The following is a 15352-nucleotide window of genomic DNA, read 5'->3' on the forward strand; positions in this document are numbered from 1 at the left end:
GCTGTGTGTATCCAATGCTGGGCTGTTTGTTCTTTGATGGGTGATCCTGATGGTTTTTTCAAATCTTGTTTAGGCTTGTATGAGGACCGAGAGATGTGGATCTCCGCCTATGTTAAAGGGGTATTTTGGGCAGGAATACAGACTACTCAACGTGTTGAGAGCGTCAACAGTTTTTTTGACGGGTATATTAACTTGCATACCCGGCTATGTGAGTTTGCTCCGAATTACTGTAAGGCGATGGAAAGTAGAGCTAATGATGAGCATTCAGCGGATGCTAATTCTGCGCGTTTCATTAGGCCTCATATATTAGAATTTGCCTTGGAACGTAAATTTCAGAAGGTATATACAGATGCGAAGTTTGTGGAGGTACAAAACCAGTGTAACCGTGTGGCATATTTGACCCTTGTGTCAAAGAAGTTGGTGTCAATAAATGAGGAGGAGTATGTGTTTTCAGATCGTATATGGATTTACTGCAACAAAAAAAGGAAGGAAACTCCCTTGAAAGGTCGGCTTAAGGACTACACTGTTACGTATAACACAGAAAGAAATGAGGCAAAATGTGACTGTCGACATTTTGAATGTCATGGAATTATTTACATGCATATTATAAAGGTTTTAGACATGAGTGGAGTGACTGAAGTTCCATCCATGTACATTGTGGATAGGTGGAGAAAGGATATTAGTAGGAAACATACGCTTGTCAAAGTTGCGTATCATGACGCATCGAAAACAGAAGAGGTTCGAAGATATGATAAGTTGATGTTAGCCCTTGAACCTATTGTGTTGCGTGCTTCTGCATCGGATGAAGCTGTAGAAGTGGTAATGGACATGATTCAGCTAATGACCCTAAAAGTCGACGAACTACATGTGTTGGCAGAGGGCTCTGGCCAAGGTTCGGGTGGGGAAGAAAGGACTAGTGGCGAGGAAATGGAGCCTTTGCAACAAGCTGTTCCTCCCCAAACCCCAAGCTCATTTAATAAATGTAGTGTTGTAGGTTCCACGGTCACACCAAATTCTTCTACAGGTGTGAAAGACCCTGAATCTCGGGGTAAGAAAAAGGTTAGACCTCCGGCAACACGGTACGTCTCCACAACAGAAAAGGCTATGGCTAAGACAGGGGGTGGGGGTGGTAAGAAGAAACAGGCGAAGAAGGGACAAGATAAGGACATACAATATGGACAGGAGAATAACCTACATCCCCCTGTGTTCATGCAACAACAAGTAAGGCTATCTATGTTTGTTGTCTACAGCAGCATTTCTAATTTTGTTATTACTATATATATTTATGAATGCATATATATGTGCAGGTTCCTTTCCCAAGTGTAGTTCCTCACCATCATATGTTCCTCACCATCATATAGTGAGGCAGTTGGTTACTTCACCGCCAACAATGCATACCACGGGCAACTACAATTTGGGGATACGAGCCATTTTAATCCTTCATATGTGCCGACGACAAGCTTATAGCATAATACGCATCCGCATATGCAAAATCCACATTTTCGTATTCCACATCCCATTTTACATTGAATAATACTTGATTTTATAGTTCAGAATTACGAATTTAAATAATGTAGTTTAAATGCTCTTTCAACTTGTGTTATTAATAGTTGTCATTGAAATTTACTAGCTTTACTATAGGGTTTGGTCCAGGTTTGAAGTGAAATACATTCATTCGGTTGGATACCATCTAAATGGTTGATGGTATTGAAAAAGACATATAACCATTCCATGTAAAATGGTTGATGGTATTGATTAAAAATTGATACGAGATACCATCTAAATGGTTGATGATTCACAGTAAGGGTTATGTCCAACCCCAATTAGTAGGCAGATAACATACATGAAACAATAACACATACCATCGAAGGGCCAACTAGTATTGGGAAAAAATCGTAATGCCTAAAATATGAAACTCACGTGTGTGTGTGTGTGTATCATGTGCTGCATGTACTTGTGGATAATGTAATCCAAGGCATTATCTACATAACTATCCCCAGTACCCCTTTCACATATATATGATATATGTTTAGGTGATACATGGGAGTTGATAAACTTAAACTTACTGAAATATCTTTTCCAAAATAAGTATTACTCAAAAATGTAAGACCAAGTGTGAAAGTGTAGACATGCTGCTAGAAGGTGGTTTACGCACCGGCTAGGTAAATGAAGTTTACGGTGAAAGTGGTGTAGGTAAAACACAAATATGTTTGCAGTTGATGTTGACTTGTATGTTGCTGCCGGAAGACGGTGGGCTGTATAGATCGTCTATTTACATACAAGCGTGTCCAGTGTTTCCTGTGAAGCGACTCACTCAGATTAGTACACATTACTGCAAAATCATGTTATTGATGAAAATCCACTTAGTTTGGTTCAAGTTAAGAAGATAGACAATCCTCAGCAAATTTTGTTAGTGTTGAACCAAGTAGAGCAAATGGTATTAAATTCTCACGAAGGGTGCAGGAACACGAGGGTGGTGGTGCTTGATTCAATAGCACATTTGTTTCGCGTTGAACATGACAACACATTAACAGGATTTTTACAACGTCACCGAATGTTAGTTACTGGTGCGAGGAAAATGAAACACATTGCCGCATCTTATAGCATTGCATTCATTGTGGTAAATGAGGTAGCTGATGTAATTGAAGCACCAAATGCTCCGGAAAGCACATTCCGAACTTTTACTTCAGGCCGTGAAGTGAAAGCATCTCTGGGAAGTGCATGGGGGGAAGGTTTGATTTTGAACAGGATGTTTATTTCGAAGCAATTCAGTAGTGACAGTCAATAATGGTACCGGGAATGGTTGGTAATAAAGAGCAGCAGCTCTCCCCAACTACAAGGGCGTCGGTGTGCGTTTAGTATAACACGTAATGGATTGTAAAATTAGGGTATCTATAAAACAAGATGGTGTCCTAGCAATGGCTATATGATACCATCCCTAGAAAGAATTTGTTTGTTATGGATTGTGTATACTATTTTGGTGCAAGGAATTACACCATCTTGTACTGTAATGGTATTAGTAGAAGTTGTTGTCATGCATTAATGATACCAACTAGGCTTGTGTATAATATTTTGGTGCAAAGAACTGCACCATCTTGTACTGTCATAATATTAGTGTATGCACCATCTTGTACTGTCATGGTATTGGTATATTCAGCTTTGTTGCAGCTTTGTAATATTCCATGTAGTATTGTTCCGTACAGTGCATTAATAGCGAAATACCAACTTCAATTACAACATTTTTCATCAGAATAAATACGTAAAGGGTAGTAATTTACTACTGTCAAAAGAACATCACTTCCAATTTTAAAGTTAACCAAAATTTCCTAATTTCAAATATGGAAAACAAACCCAACAACAATGGTGCCTCTTCTTCAACCAAAAGAACCACAAGAAGCATGACCCGTCGGTACACATATGCTGAAAAGGGAAAAGCTAAAGTGGAAGAGTTTGAAATATGTAAGGAGCTTGAAGAACTGGGTGAAAGGGATGTGAAAGACTCCATCGGTGCAATTGTTCTCGAGAATCGGTCAAAGAATCTACTTCACCCATTTCAACTTGTTGTGTATGGTGGTAAAGGTTCAGGTGCTATAGGTGGTTTAAGGTATCATCCTGATTATCCTTACTTATCACTACTAGAACTAGGCCCGCCTAGAGAGTTCAAAAAGAATGCATATTGCTTCTTATTTTACTTACTTGATGTATACAAAATGGCTTTTACTGTTGATGTAATGAAATTAAAAAAAAACTTGCCAAAATGTATGCAAAATAAACGTGCATACATTTGGCTAGGAAAATTCTTAGCATTATTTAAGCCCCTGGAAGCTTGGTTGGAAGATGTTAACGAGATTGTTGAGAAAAATGTGCCAAAGTCGGGGAAATTTAGTATTCTTATCTTAGGCCGCAAGTTTTTTGCTGAATGTGGGGTGGGTATTCATGTTGCCGATAAGATCAACATCACATGTGAGTGGGTGAACTTCTCCCATGACAATTTGAGGTACGATCTTGAACGTGATGAGGAAAACTTCCTTACGTTCAAAAACATGATGATGGAGGCTAATGGGTTGGATGTAATGGTAAACATTGAAATTCTACTCACTAACCCGTACCTTACCGATCTCCATCCTGAAGATTACAAGAAGCAAATGGATTTCGCCAACAAGAAGCTTGTGGACCGTCTATTTTGGGATGCAGATTTATGTTCCGGAACAAATTACACCACCACAGACTCGTTGCGATCGGATGGTAGTGAAGATATCTGACGCCAAGCAGCTCATAGCCTCCGTTGTACCAAAGAATCCATAACATAGATTTGGATGGTAGTGATTTAACAGTGTTGCTGGTGTGTCACAACACCATTTTGTAAGTAGATGGTATCATCCTTAAGCTTATGCTTGGTAGGTATTGTATGTTTCTTTAGCCTATGGTTTATGTATGGGCGTAGATTATGCTTATGGTATGTATGGGAGTATTTATGATTAGTTTAAGTAACATGTTGTTTATGTTTTATGTCTTTTTAGTTGGGTAATTTGGTTAACAGGAGTAGCTGTAATACTAACTAAGGCTTATACATAAGCCACTTATGTTTAATGTCATTGTAGTTGGTTAAGTGTAGTCCATAATTGCATTGAAAAGTGACCAGTGTGTTTTTGTTGAATTAATTAAGTCTCTCAATGTTTTTATTCCCATCGAGAGTAAATGCAATAACGTAAATTGAGGAGCTCAGAAGAAAATGGACTGAGAATTTAATGACTAGGTTTTTCACTTCATTTATTAACGTTAATAAAAGTTTAAACATATGCAATAGAATTGAGTATGTTCTTGTACTGCATTCAACGGAAGTGAATCAAGTAATATCATATGGGTTTATTGTATTAAAAAGTAGTAAAAAGTGCTGGCCACTGTCCCATTTACAACTATGATGAAAACTAAGGGAAATACCAACGACCACCTCGTTAGTGTTAAAGTGAGTACAATATTAGGCGATAAAGAAATACAGGAAATACCAACGAATACCTCGTTGGTGTTAAAGTAATACAACAATTTGATACCATCTCCTTTTATTTGGTATCATTATGATCAAACAAACAAACCAACAAGACCAACAAAACATTAAATAAAACATTATTTGATACCATCTCATTTAATTTGGAAAAGAAGCGATAAATTATGTCTACGGGTGAACCGCATCCGGAAGCCTTTCCTCATTGTCTGGTGTAAAAATGCGTACGTAAAATAGCGCACCTGTAGCGTAATAAACCTTTAGGGTCTCACCAGCAACTATGGCATTATTAGTGACAAACGTTTCCCACCCTAGGTGGAGGAACTGGTCTCTCGGATGTAACTTCAACCCCTGAAAGAGTTACATCCCACACTCGACCCTTATTTCCACGCATAACTCGTCCTGAGTCTGAAGGTCGACGTAGCCAGGGTCTCCAAGGGTCCGGAAGAGGGTACACATAAAGGTTGAACGTCACATACAAAAAAATTTAGTTATTGTAATTTTAAATCATAAAAATATCGTATTATGGCTTACCAGCTTGTCATTCATCGCATTTTTGAATAATATTGTTGTGCATGGAAGATTTTCGTACTCCATTTTTTGATATAATTTTGATAACACATGTTGAAGAAATAAAAAGATAGTATGTTATGATCAAATTACAAATGTGAATGACCTATTTATAGTAAAACATGGAACATCGTCACTATTTGGGGTGATTGCTTATATCTAAACACATAATGTTGAAATAAGTGTGAACACCTCCCCTATTATGCAAAATGAGGTAGACCGTTGAACTTGGAAAATTATAGAAACTCAACAATGTACTCCACTTTGTAACTGGCCTACCATTTGCTGCATGTCTGATACCATCATGTGTGAAGTTCCACAATGTGCAGTCAACATTATAAATAGATGGTATAACAACAACAATACCATCTAAAATGATGATGGTATTTTTTTAATATGTAGTAAATAGATGCTTTATATATTATATTAAGTTAGCCATCATATTAATAGTAAGTATATAATCCTTCACATTAATATGTAGTACATTTTCCATCAGAAACAAGGCAAACGCTAATGCATGAAAACTTTTATATAATTAAAACCAACAAAAACCATTACATCATCAGGAGATTCTACGATTAAATTCTTAAAAACCATCCGCAGCCTGCATGGTATCATCTTAGTTTGAAATAAACACTAAAAATGTCGAAATTGTTCAGTAGCACAGCATCAGCGAAACGGGGGACTAGTCTTGGGTCCCACATTAGAACAGCAGCTCCAGTGCATCCCCGTGGCGCAAAACACGACACCCTATAACCACCAGGTAGCTCACTTAATACCCTGATCAAGGTGGATCTACTAACTCGGGGTTCAGTGATAACCCAGACGCATGGCTTGAAGGTGTTGTAAAGGGCCTTGAAATGGGGTATAAACGAAGGACGATCAAAACCAAGGGCATTCCAATGGACCGCTACTGTACCTTTCGGAATGTATTTATTATCATTCCCATCATGACTTGTTCTCTCGGAATGGATGTCTACCTCGTGATATTTACCTTTGCGGAACCAAAACCACTTAAAGGTCACTTTAAAGCATAGATAGTGCATAAGTGATTCGAATCAGCGTACTCGGCCACAAACAAAGGGACAAGGAAATCCAGAATGCTGTACACGACAGGGTCTTCAACATTTATAGTGGGTGTTGGATCTAAAACAGGTAGTAGTTCATCGTGATACATCTTGGGAGAGTTTGATTCTCGCAATTTGGATGACGTCCAATCCAAAAAATCCCAAAAAGCTAAATGCATGTTGGGATGATCCTGCGCGTATGGGAGATGTGCAACAACAGTGCGCCCACTGCCGGGTTTTGACATCCACTTGGGTTCAAATCCATCTCTGTCATACTCCTGTGACCGTACCCCTTTTTGACATGCTCAGGCGCAATTGGTCTTCCTTGCCGGTAGTCGATGCCGTCATTGTAGTAAAACATATCGTTGTAATCCACTTCTGCCTTCCCTCTAATTGATGATGGCGGTGTGAAGTATATCATAGCCGGCGGGTGATATGTGACGTGTTGACCCCCCTTTACTTCATTCATGGACAGTTGTGTGTTGATTGATTTGTTTTTCCCACGATGGCCAAAAACTTTTCTGAACATTGTGTGGAGAGTGATAGGTTTCCAAAGGTATCTGAAATTGTGTGTAAGGTAAGGGTTTGTGAGTTTGGGTTATTATGGAGCTGGTGGTACTTATGCAGTTTAATAAGCCAACCTTGTTTATTACCGTAATGTTGCTTATATTATGTAACACGTCGTTAGTATACAGTTTAAATTTGATGGTCCTCTGTGGACACAAAGAAACACCATCCTACCATATGTTGGTATTCAGTGAATACCATCTCATTTTGAAAACTGACTAAGTGCGTCCCAGCTGTCAAGTGTAGCGTGTGTTCACCCCTACTCTGTCATGTCGTCTGCTAATCGTAGGCTTTTCAGATAGGCCACTGTTGTACCTTTTCAAATGTATGAGTTTGACCTTTTTAAATAATAATTTATACATTTAACATAACCATCAAATGGTGGTATTTGACAGCGCAAGGTTTAGTGTTAAATTATACCATCAACTCCGTAGTTAGTATCTCGTTGACATAAACTCATTATTCGAAATTTTAAGAGGGAATTTTCCTGCCTTTCGCCTTGTCTTCCCAATAAAAGTTTTGAAAGTAAAAATTGAATATCAAAGGGGGGTTGTCCATTTGCCTTATAAAAAGAAGGTTATTCATTTACCTTCTACGGAAAACTTCTCAAATTTCCCAAAATCTGTCAGAGATTTTATTAATTCTCCAAAAAATGTCAAGGAATACTTCGGGAAGTACTGGGTATAGGCCGCATACCACCGAGCGAAATCAGTCACCCGTGTCGTGGGTTGAGATGATTAGTTGTCCAAATTGCGAGTCCATTGCGGTTGAAATTCGGGTCTCAGATACCTCCACCAACCCTGGACGTTTATACTACAAGTGTCGACACTGCTCTTTCTTCAAGTGGGTTGAAGAGGAGGGCATAATTCGACGAGATGATATGCTACCGAGGAAGGTACTGTCGTTGGGTTTGGACAACATGGCTGTTGTTGTTTCTGAAGTCGTTGTGGGTGTCCGGGCGATCAAAAACCTAATCGGGGTTTTCGTGATTGTATTTTTAATTTACGTACTAGGTCGTATATGATAGACAATCCTTCTTAATTTTAAATCATGTAGTACTCCATATTTTTAGTAATAATATCAATTAATACAATGACAATTATGCAAAGAACCAAAGGTTCTACTTTTAACGACTTCAACGTATATAACTGGATTATACCATCGTACAACTAGATTGGTAACAAATAAAGTTCGGATGGTGTACCAACTAAATTAAACCAAATGATAATTTGGAATATTTTTAGAAATTGACAATACTATCAACCATAATGATGGTACCAACATACTATAAAGGGTACCATCAAGCTTCCTAATGGTACCAAAAAGGTACAAAACGTACCATCAGACTGCAACAGTTTACAAATTTCATGAACTCTTCTTCCCCTTACCCGGATAACCCAACAGTTTATTGAGAGACTTCTTGCAACTGGGTGATGCACTAGGAGGTCCCTGCAAAATGTACCACGTCGGTTAACAAATGGTTACACAACCATCCAAGACCCACCATACAAAATGCTAACTCTAAAAAAGTAATTAGGAAACTTACGTGGAAGGAAAGATTAACAACTTGGTAGACTATCCCAGGTACGTCGGGGTGTTTCAATGGATGGGCCGTAGGTTGAACATCGCCTTTGCACCAAAGCACGATGACACCACCCGGTGAGGCAATGGGACCAAACAATTCTACTTCATAAATCATAGGGAGTGCTAGTCTAATCAGTAAAACGTCTTCATACCTATTACGGCTCTCCGTTACTACCATTATGGAAGGTTGGTAACGTTGGTGAAGTTCATAGAAGTACCGGACAAAACACGGGCGGTTCATCCCCCTAGCATTCCAGCATACAATATTTTTGCCTTTAGGAATGATCGGAGGTGAGTCATAGTACGGACAAGTGGGAGAGGCCTTAACTTTGTGGACATGGAACCACAACTGATGTTTTTTGAAATAAGAAAAATACACTTGCACATGCAACACCACGGCCACGGTGGCCAATGTTTCGGGGTTTATTGAGTCCCTTGGGAGAGTTACAACACTAAGACTGGATGCTCACTTGGACGCCTGTACCTGCAAAACAACGGAGCACCGAGTGGTCGGTGGTCCGCCTCCGAAGCCTAAGTTAGTATAGGTCCGAAGAATAAGGTGCGGAACGAAAAGGTTATCTGCTCGGATTCCGAGCTCGGGTGTACTGTTCTCTTGAGAGTGACAGTTCTGACAATGATTGGTAATCACTGAATATTCCTCGTAAGGTGTGCAGGTGTGTAATACGTATTCAATGTAAAAACCGCAGTCATAAATGAGGAGGTTGTCTCCTATTTATAGGCTCCTCAAAAAGTGTGCACTCTCTAGGGTTTCGTGCCCTAAGGAATATCACGCAGCTTTTTGCAGGCCTCGGGATTTGGGCCTGAAAGCCGCCAATCCTAGGTCCTTTTATCTGTCTGCCACGTGTCGTTCCCTGGGAGGTCCAAAGTGGCGCCCCTTCCAGTGACACGTGGCGGACTCTGATTGGGCCAACAGGCCTAGGGTATTTTTACCCAAATCATTTGCCCCTCACAGGTGACACGCGCTTGCCACGTGTTGCCTGTGACAGATGTCAGTATCCGAGTGGTCGGATTCAAAAAACTACTGTGGAGGGAAAAATTAGGGTTTTAACCCTTCTATAAATAGAAAACTTTCACCCCCCCCCCCCGAGATTCACACCTTTGCGAATGTTTGGAGAATCTTGGACTTTTTGACTTTAAGAATCTCAAAATTCCCTAAGTGTTTCAATCTTTCAAGCATCCGACACTCGGCCAACTGTCCGACCGTTCTTCAACCTTCCAAGCGTTTTTCACCCTTCTTCTAAAGGTAACGCCTGTTTTTTTCTTTTACTTTTCATTTTTTCTTTGTTTTCGCATGCGGCATAGCATAGGATAGTGATCAGCCGATCACCGGGGACAGCTGAATCTAGAACTAGCAGTGCCGATTGCTTGGCCAAAGACTGTGCTTTGCGAACTTCTCCGAATCCGACCGTTTCCGTGTCTGTGCAGGATACTATGGCCAAAACAATAAGAACAGCAAGAAAATATAACTCCGATGGAACTTTCTACCATTCGGATAAGTCGACTGTTTACTCAGACGGCTCAATAAGGGAGCCTCTAACTGAGGTGTCGGAGCACCCTGATAGCCCTTCTTATCTTCCTCCTACCCCCACCTACTACCATTCGCCCACTACAAGTGGAACTCCCAGTGATGGAATACTGGGGGAGGCGGATGAAACATATGCACCCGGGCCTTCTGGACAGGCGCCGGAAGAGAGTCTAGGGGAGGACCCTGCTGGCACCAGTCGGCAGTCCCCTAGCTCTGATGAGAGCTCTGATGACGAGTCGGCCTCGTCATCTTCTTCAGAAAATGCCTCATTTACTTCATAGGAAGCAAGGACCAAAATCAATTTTGCCAGGGAGTCCCTGGCTGAGGAGAGGGGGGAATCCTGGGCCGAGCCAAGCGCTTCCAGGCGCTTGGAGAAAGCCCCCTACTATCATCATGTTCCGCCAAGCAGGCGGAGCTCCATGGAAAACGGCCTTGCCAGTTTTAGGCGCAATGTCGTCCTAGGCCATGGCTACACTTTGTGCGTCCCCAACAAGGACAACACTACCACCTAGCCGAGCCTGGCCAGCTATGAAGACCGAGAATTCGGTTGCTATGAGGTGGCCTTCCAGGCTGGCCTCCGTTTCCATCTCCATCCGGCCGTGGAGAGGATCTTGGATGGATACCAACTGGGTATCTGGCAACTTGTACCCAATTCCTGGATCAACATTCTGAGGTACGTTGCCGCCTGCGAGATGCTGCAGGTAGAGGCGAGCTTTGAAGCGTTCGCCCACATGCATTATCTTAGCAAGGCGCCTGCTAGGGGCGGTGTGGGCTGGTACACCTTGACCACTTGCAAGGGGTACATGATGGCTGTTGGCAAAGAAAACAAGTGGAAAGACTGGAGAACTAAGTTCTACATAGTCAAATCCGCCGACAGCCGCCTGAACCAAAAGTTCAACAGGTGGAACAAGAATCCACCTCTCCTAGCAGGCAGGAGTGCACTGCCGCCTCTCCCTAGGCGGGCAAGGGAGGAGATCACGGACGCGGGTTTGTTCACCGTGTCCGTGAAGTCGAATGATGAGAGGGACAAGGAAGTCACCCCTCAATGCTATCTCCCCTTGTACAAGTGGTTTGAGGAAGGGACGTTCTTAGCCGCCTATAGGCTAAGAACTGAGATGCCGAGAGGTAGTCGGCCGTCTGTTTAATCATGCAATTTCATTTTGCTCTTCTATACTTGTTAGATGATTCTAACACTTGTTCTTTTTTGCAGATAAAGCAATGGAGAAGCTCTCGGCCTCCAGGAAGCCAGCTATGTCTGCTGCCAGATACAGATCAAATGTCCTGAACAGGACGGAGGCCACCACCAGCACTAAGGTGGATGAGCAACGACCAGTCGGTACCCCCAGGGTGAGGATTTTATTCTTAGTATTTTCTGACTAAGGCTGGATTTGTCCGAATGTTTTCTGACTTGTTTTTATCTTGTGTTGATGTAGGGTACCTCCACCAAATCCCCCTCAAAACCATCCGACCCTAAGCTCCAAAACACTAGGGCGGGTGATGTGAGCGCATACGGCAAGGGCGGCCGGAAGCACGTGGCTCATAAGCCCAAGAGAGGCCCAGACGCCTCTGCTCACGAAGTTGATAGGGAGATCAGCAAGCCGGATGTCCAGAGGACATCGAAGGGTGGCTTCAAGCAACCTACCACTGTTGTCGACTCAGCAGTTGAGAAGAGGTTTCTGGGGAAGGAGAAGGAGGAGGAAGAAGAGGACGACGGTAAAAACCATTCGCCTTTCTTATTTTTCAAATTAGATATACTTGAGTATTTTTCTAACTTTCTTCTCTTTTCAGTCCCTGTACAGAGGCCGACTGTTATTCAAATGGCCAAGTCCATGCTGAGGGCGGTTGATCCTGACAACAAGGCGTCTGTCTGGGGAGTCGGCACCCTAGACTTAGATGGCATCCTGGGGAACCTCAACGAGGTATGAGTTTAGACTTAAGCAATTTTTTCATTCTTTTTTTTTTAAGTCTTTATCCGCCTGGTTTTAACCATTCGGCTTCTTTTTGCAGGCCATGCTGCGCGTCCAAGGGCTCAGGCAACCGTTCCAGGACAAGTCCAAAGAGGTAACAGCCGCCAAGGCTCAGGCCGAGTCCGCCTTGGATAGAGCTCAATTTGATATTGCTCAGAATGAATTTCTAACGCTTGATATGATGTATTCGGAGGCGGAAGCCAACCTGCAAGTGAAGAAGGACCTGGACTCGGCCCGCCTGCACATCACTTCCCTTAAGAAAGAGGTTAAAACTCTTAAGGAGAAGCTCGAGCCTCTTCAAGATGCCAAGGAAGAGGCCGAGAGAGCCAAGCAGAGGGTGGGCCGCCTGGAGCAGCGCCTCAGCAACCAGGAGCACCAGCTGAAGGCCAAGTTTGAGTCCGTTGCTGAGCAAGAGAGAGAGACTCTTGTCAAGCAGATGATGAGTGATTATGACTCCATCATGTGGGACACTTGGGCGGCTGTGCAGCCGGACTCGGACTATCAGACTTGGAAATCCAAGTTTGATGAAGCCAGCAAAGCATTCGACAATCGCCTTCTCGAAGAGATGGAGAATGCTGCTAAGGCTGAGGCTGATGCCGAGGAAGGCTATAGGTCCGACTCTTCTGGGGAGTCGTCCTCTGGTGAGGAGGAAGATCAGGCGGAGGAGCGAGAGAAAAAAAGATGAAGAGCAGCCGAAGGACAACAGGCCGGCTGCCAATGAAGAAACTCTCCCCTGATCACTCAAGCTTTTTATTTTTTCTGTTTCTGCGGCCGAATGGCCAAGTACTTTCTTTTCCGGCCTACGTGCCGAGTATTTGTGTTTCTTTACCGACCGAGGGGTCGGGTTATTTGAAAATCTTTCTGGCTTTGCCAGATAACAATCTTAACCAATCGTTTGATGGCGATTGGTCTTTTTTAATTTGAATCATTCGGCCATTTGGCTGAAGTTTATCTACATTATTGTCCTTTGAATTTTTCGAATTTTTCGCATATTTTTGGCTAAGTATTATAACCTTTATACCATGCGAATGTTCTTGCCCCTCGAGTGGTTTTGGTTTATTGGATTGATTGACTTAGAAATTGTTGATACTTAGAAGAGTATTCATGGTTTCTAAGTCACTCAATCACTATGGTGATTGCCCCAAACCATGCGACAGACGTCCATCCAGAATTGGCAAATAACAGTGTTCATTCGGCCATTGGCTCGAATTAAACTCAAATTTCTAACTTAGCTAATTTGCGAAGGGAAAACCTCCGCCTGTTTTGCCCCATGAGCAAAAACAGGCGCATCCGGCCATAGGCCTCTTCGAGATCAAATGCTAAGTTTATAACTTAGCCAATTTTCTTTAAAAATAATTGTCCGCCTGTCTTGCCCCATAGGCAAAGATCAGGCGTCATCCGGCCAAAAGCCTCAATAGGTGCTAAGTAGTTGACTTATCTCGTATATTAACAAGAATGTTCCGCCTGTTTTGCCCCTGAGCAAAAACAGTCGCATCCGGCTTAATGCCTCGTTTAGCCTCTACTTATGAAACAGTGACCATTTCCGAACTGTGCTAGATTAGATAGAAAATTCAGGCCTTTTAGATTTCACTTTCGATTAAAACAAACGACTGCGAATGCTGCTTTACCATTCGGTAAGGCTGCTTGATATATTCGTAGAGCAATGTGCCACCCAAATGGGAGATGCTTCTCCTCGACGAATTCGCCCGAATGGACGTCGCCGGTTATCTGACTCATGTTGGAGCAGACGGCCACACTCATATTGGAGCAGACTGTGACCATTCGGTCTCTTTTTTTTTATTAATATCCGGTCATGGGCCTTATCATGATTTTATCTGGCCTTAGGCCTCTTAAATGATTGAATAAATATTCGTTAAGTGTTGATATCAACTTAATGAATTTCGTAGGAACGACTGTTCTAAAACAATCGGCTCCTTCAGAGGGATTGGGGCATTTGCTGTTGGGACAGACGCTTTCCAAACATATTGGCCGTCTGTATTTTGTACAGGCGACGCTAAAAAACTTTAAATAAAAAGACAAGTTGGAAAATGAAGGCATATTCTCATTAACAAAACTTGAGATAATAAAATTGAGGTATTTACATTCGTACTTAGAAGTAGTACTTTTTCAAGTTGTCAACATTCCAAGTTCTAGGCAGCTGCCTGCCGTCTGGATCTTCCAGGCGGTAAGTGTTGTCTCTTACTTCCTCATAGATTCGGTAGGGGCCTTCCCAATTTGGGGTTAGCTTTCCCTGCTCATTCGCCATACTGACTGCTTCCATTTTCCGTAGCACAAAGTCCCCTATTTTGAGAGGACGCTTGTGTACTATTTTGTTGTAAGCCCGAGTCATTCTCAGACGGTATATCTCATGGCGCAAGGCAACATTGCCCCTGCGCTCTGGTAGTGAGTCCAATGCTAGGCGCATGGCCTCCCAGTTCGCCTCTTCATCATACAACATGATTCGAAGAGTCGGCTCATAGTGCTCTATGGGCAGGACAGCTTCTGCTCCATACACCATAAGGAATGGGGTTTCTCCAGTCGCCCCTTTAGCAGTCGTTCTGATGGACCAGAGGACGTGTGGTAATTCATCCGCCCAAAGGCCACCAGCCCGTTCAATCTTCTTTTTAATCCCGTTTGAGATTAACTTGTTGAAGGCTTCGACCTGGCCGTTTGCTTGAGGCCGGCCGACTGATGCAAAGAAGCTTGAGACCCCTTGGTCTCCCAGCCAAGTCTTGAGGTTAGGTGTTTCAAATTGAGGACCATTGTCAAAAACCATAGACATGGGCACCCCGAAACGAGTGATTATGTTCCTCCAGATGAAGGAAATGACATCTTTTGTCTTGATGTTTTTGACCGCCTCCGCCTCTACCCACTTGGTAAAGTAATCCACAGCCACCAGTATGTAGTGTTTGCCTCCTGGTGCAGCTGTATATGGCCCCAGAATGTCCATGCCCCATTTGGCAAAAGGTATTGGACTGTGGATGGCCGTCAGATCTGTAGCCGGACGATGGATGAGTTTGCCAAATTTTTGACACTTGTCACTTTTTTT

This window comes from Chenopodium album, chromosome 25 (genome assembly GCF_948465745.1).
Source record: "Chenopodium album chromosome 25, dcCheAlbu1.1, whole genome shotgun sequence".
NCBI classification, from domain to species: domain Eukaryota; kingdom Viridiplantae; phylum Streptophyta; class Magnoliopsida; order Caryophyllales; family Amaranthaceae; genus Chenopodium; species Chenopodium album.